The sequence below is a fragment of the Condylura cristata genome, unplaced genomic scaffold (genome assembly GCF_000260355.1).
Source record: "Condylura cristata isolate star-nosed mole 26May11 unplaced genomic scaffold, ConCri1.0 scaffold00007, whole genome shotgun sequence".
In the NCBI taxonomy this organism is placed as follows: Eukaryota; Metazoa; Chordata; class Mammalia; order Eulipotyphla; family Talpidae; genus Condylura; species Condylura cristata.
This window is the reverse complement of record NW_004567108.1, coordinates 6252690-6257732: the sequence shown is the minus strand read 5'-3', so window position 1 is coordinate 6257732 and position 5043 is coordinate 6252690. Positions and strand designations below refer to the sequence as shown.

Sequence of the window (5043 nt, the reverse complement as noted above, 5' to 3'; positions counted from 1 at the left end):
CGGCCTCCAGCGCCCGCTGCTTGCGCACGTACAGGCTGGGGGCGCAGGCGCCCGGGGAGATGGCCGTGGTGGCCGCCTGGTACTTGGCCGGCCGGTGGGCCAGCAGGTTCCGCAGGGCGGCGGCGCTGCCCATGGCGATCATCTTGTGCTTGGAGTGCACCAGGTTGCGCAGCATGCCCACGGCGCCCAGGTCCCACAGCAGCTCCTGGTCGTGAGCGCTGCGCGCCGACAGGTTCCAGAGGGTGCCGCAGGCGTTGCTGACGATGGTCAGGCTGTGTGAGGTCAGGTGCTGCAGCAGCGTCTGCAGGCAGTGGTGGTCCCGCAGTACCTGCCTGCGGGAGAGGACACTGCAGGCCCGGCCAGGCCGCCCCGCCCCGCCCCGGCTCTGGGAGCCCCTGCCGCTGGGCGGTGCCTCCGGGGTCCTTCCGCGCCGTCGACTTCAGTGATCCTGTATTAAGCTGTCGCCGATTTCCAAAGCTTTACCACTCTTAAGTGACACATGCCTTAACGAGTCAGCACAACCCGCTGTCACCGAGATGTGCCTTAGCTTCTGGGACACTAGTTGACCTTGACTGTGCTACTGAACGGGGCGGCCTTGGGCCCCCTTCCGGGGAGACTGACAGCCCAGGGCGTTAACCGTCAATGACGTTGATGCTGCACTGGCCTAGCCCGATTCCCCGCCCCCCAGGGAAGGTGAGGGCCAGGGGGTGCAAGGACAGTCCCTAGTTGGAGCGCTGCTGGCAGCCTTCCTCAGACGTATTCACTTTTTTCTGCATTGCCTTCGGAAGCCTCGAGCTTGCCCCTGCATGCCAGTGTTCGCAAACTCGCCCTCCAATCATTGTCTCATGAGCATTAAAAGCAAAGGGAAAAGGATGTGCAATGGTGTAAACAGTCTGTCTGTATATTTTAATAGTTCAGAGTTGTTCTAGTCTTCGGGGTGACTGTGGAAGGTGGTTTTATCGACAACCCCAGAGTCCTGGGTTTTCCTGTCTGTGCTGTGATGCAAAAACTACACTTGACTCCGTGTTGTTTTCCATGTAGCGAAGCGTCTGCTCTATTCTAGACAGGTATGCGGCCTGCAAATAACTATTTATAAACCACTTTTACGCGGAGGACCCCAGTGCTGTTTGTAAACAATAGGAAGTCATGCTGGGGTCTTTAGTCACTAAAAGATTTAAGTTAAAAGAGAGTCTCCTTGAAGGTCAGCGTGTGGATGCCGTATTTCCAGAAGGTACTCGTGCGAGCGCGGCTTTGAAGGACCCTGATGGCAAACGCCAAGGCTTTAATAAAATACACATGTATCCCAAGTCTGTAACGGTGGTCTGAAGAAGGCACCTCTAGATAAATCAACATTTACGACCGGAAGAGAAAGAATCTGGTCTTGAATTTTTATTTTTATATGGAAAAGTTGTAAAGGCTTAGGCCAACTAAGTCTACTCACCAAGAATAAAGAAATTTGCCTTATCCCTGTGGACAGCCATGCGAATCATTGTTGGCTCAAAGAAAGCCTGACAATAAAGGATCTTAGCTAACAAGCCATGTGTTTGCATTACTGGGGTGACTCAACGCTGGAGGGCTCGCTTTTGTTTTCATTGCTCTTTTAGACACAGCATCACTGCCAGGAAACCCAGAAGGCGAAAGAAAAGTGTCGAAATCACAGACCCCTGAGGACACAAAATGGGTGTTAGTATCGATTGGGCACCTAGTCCCTGCTCACCGAGGAGTAAGACACACCAGGGTCCGAATGTCAACGTCGATGCCCAAGTGGGGTGTACATGGGCGCGTGGGTGTGTGATTAGCCTGCTTCCCCGTGTCTGTGTGTTTTCTCTCACACCCAGAGCCATGTACTGTCATGGGCACATCCTTGTTGCCTCTCAAGTTTGGGGGTGGGGGAGCCTCACTTCTGGCTTCTGCTCCAGCCCCTAAAATGATGAACGAGTACAAAGGGTGGTTCCTCATGCAGTGTCTTGGGTCTTTTTTGAGAAGTTGGGTGACATGTCTGTGACCAGAAGTGCACCCTAGGCACTTAATTCTCGCTTATACGTTTAGCCTGTGCGCAGGTTTTGTTAGATGTCCCTTCGCTTCGACTTGGCGGTTTCTGGGAAGGGGCGCTGTGAAGAGGACGCCTGTACACAGGTGGGCCATCTGGCCAGCAGCTTTACTGGGGGTCCCTTCTGGGACAGGGCTCACCCCGAAATGCCCCTCAGCCAGGCATGGGGTGTGAGCAGCGCCGTCCCTGATGTCCTCTTTTCTCACCTCCTGGCCCCTCTGCCGAGGGGGGTCAGGGCCTGAGCTCAGTGATGCCAGGGGAAGCCAGCTAAGACTCGCAGGCTTGTCTGTTTTCCTTGCAGGCCCTTCCACTGCTCACCACCAGATGCCCTCTGGCATCTTGCACCCTGGACAGCTGCCCCTCACCATCACTCCATTGCTCATGAGAAAAGAAGCCAGTGATTCAGCAAGGTCACAGCGGTGCCCAGGCTGGAAGCGAGGCCTCCTTGACAGCGGTTCCCTGGCTTAGTTTAAATTCTACTTAGGTATAAGCTGTCGGATGGAAGGGTGGCCCTTGTGCCCTCCGCCTTCACCCCCCGGTAAGGCCAGAGCACTGCGGGGCACTGTTCTGGCCTTCCCGCCACAGAGCCCAGGCAGGCTCCCAGACATACACGACTTGGCGTGACTCCCACCCCGGGGAGGATGTGGTCTGTGCAGCAGCGTGGATGCTGCTGGCCCAGAGGAGGGCTGGCTGAGAGGGGCTCCCCCCTCCCCATGCCTGGCCCAGCTGGCTTTCATTTGCATTTATTTTCATTTTTAATTTGCTTGGAAAAGAATACACAAAGGTGAGTTTTTGTTTTTTTTTTTAAACTGTATTTATGCATATAGAACTTGGGTACAGGCCAGAGGTACAGGGGCTGTGAGAGGATTCAGAGACAGTGGAGAGCAGAACAGGTAAATTGACGTACTCTGCTGAAGGGAGCAGCAGGACAGTCAGGAGAGGTCTGCCGCGCCACATGGGTCACTCCCTGGCCAGGGATCGAACTCATGCTGCTGTAGCTAATGATAGTTTCACAGTGCTGTGCCACCAGGAAGGGCCCCAAAGGTGACTTTAAGATGCCTGGACAGAGGAGGCATTTTCTCTCAGCTGCTGCTCCTCAGAGAAAACTGGTGACTTTCGTTCACCAGACACAACCACTTTTACCATTTTCTAGAATATCTTTCCAGAAATTTAACCTGTGCAAACATCTATATTGCGTCACCCTTTTTTTAACTAGCAGGCAGCTTTCCATCGAGTGTACAAGCCAGTTGTTCACCCAGTCACCTGTCTGGGCATCTAGGTGGTTCCAAGTCTTGGCCACTTGTGCACTCACTTAATGTAAAGACGACACATGTTCTGCTATTCCCTTTCCCAAGTGTCTGCTCATATTCTTTTGGCTGAAAGGCTCTTCCCCTATTTGTGCGCTCCCTAGCCACAACCACCTGATAGCCTCTCATTTCCACACAAAGCTGCCTGTAGCTGCAAGCCCCAGCGAGGATCTTTTACCTTTACTTTTTTTTTTTTTTAGTTCATGCATGCAAAACTGGATACAGGCCACAGGGTCGATGGTGTGCACTGCCAAGAACAGGCAGATTGATGGTGAGGGGAGCAGGGGGTGGGCCAGAGAGGTCTGCTGCGCCATGTCAGTCAGCTCCCTGGCCAGGGATTGAACCTGTGTTACAGTGGCAGTAGAGAGATTTGTAGAGCTTCACTTTAACCCAGGGTTTTTGTGATTTATGCTCTGTGCCATCCACACAATGAGGAAATCACCTAATGCATTTCTCAGAATATCTACTCGAAGCCCTCAAAAGTGACCCAACACAGCGAATGCCAGGCTGTTAGCCCTAGGAGATGCGTTTCTGACCCTGCCTTCAAGAACTGCAAGAATAGCAATTTATTTGTTAAACACAGTCAGGTTCTTGAGTAATATAAGTTTGTCCAACGTCATGGCCCGATAGCATTGAGAAGAGAACACTTCCCAGCCAGGACCTCGGCTCTGTGTGTGTGGAGTTTGTGTGGGTTTTCTCCAGCTGCTGCTGTTTCTCCCACAGCCCAAAGATGAGGGTCATTGGCATTGGCGTGCCTTAATTACCCCAGCCAGGTGAGTCAAGAATGTGAACACCTACAATGGAAGGGTGTTCTATTCTGGGTGGGCCTCCTTTTGACCCTAAGCAGGAGTAAATGGGATGGAAAGTGAGCGACTGAATGAATTCAAATGAGGACTTCATATTAGAAGTGTTTGGGTTTTTAGACATTTGATGACTATTTATGCATACAAGAACTTGGGTGTAGGCCAGAGGTCTGGAGAGGGATGAGAGGAATCACCAGAGACAGTGGGGAGCAGAATAGGCAGATGGACTGAAATACACTGCTGAGGAGAGAGCGGACGGGTGTTCTGTGCCATATGGGTCACCTCCCTGGCTCAGGCTCGAACCCACGCTGCAGTGGCTGGGGATAGTCACAGTGCTGTGCTTTAAGGTCCGCATGACCAGGGAGGCCCGTTTGATGATGTTTTGAGACTAGAAACATACTACAGGGACTTAATTGTTATCTATGTCAATTATAATTCTTGCAACTATTTTTTTTAGATCTATTTGTTTATACATACAAGAACTGGGGTACAGACCAGAGGGGGGGGGCGTGTGAGAGGATTCACCAGAGACAGAGTGGGGAGCAGAACAGGCAGGTAGACTGAAATCCACGACTGAGGACAGCAGCAGGCGGATCAGGAGGGGTCTGCCGCACCATGTGGGTCACTCCCTGTTGGGGAATGGAACTCCTGCTGTGGTGGCCTCGGAGAGCTTCATAGTGCTGTGCTTTACCCCTGTGCCACCAGGGAGGGCCCCCTTATTCTTACTATGTCAACCAGTGGCTACATTGGTCGGATTGATCATTTAGCTTTAAGTTGCAGTTTGCAATAGCCACTTGATGATGTTAAGCGAGGGCTTGCTGAGCTGTGGTGACTTGTCACAGCACCCACGGTGCTATAATGCACGTGCCTCGGAGGATAGCCT

At 52.5% G+C, this 5043-nt stretch overlaps 1 protein-coding gene across 2 annotated transcripts in view; it reads left to right on the top strand.

Moving 5' to 3' along the window:
* MYO10 (myosin X) overlaps positions 1-1535 on the top strand; it is a 95719-nt gene extending 94184 nt beyond the window's left edge. Inside the window, exon 39 of one of the 2 annotated variants that reach the window (XM_012721828.1) lies at positions 358-1535. The gene's annotated coding sequence lies outside the window, so the exon portion shown is untranslated. Of the gene's footprint in view, positions 1-356 lie in introns of both variants that reach the window. The other variant, XM_012721829.1, reaches the window with a different exon arrangement.
* The last annotated feature ends 3508 nt before the right edge of the window (positions 1536-5043 follow it).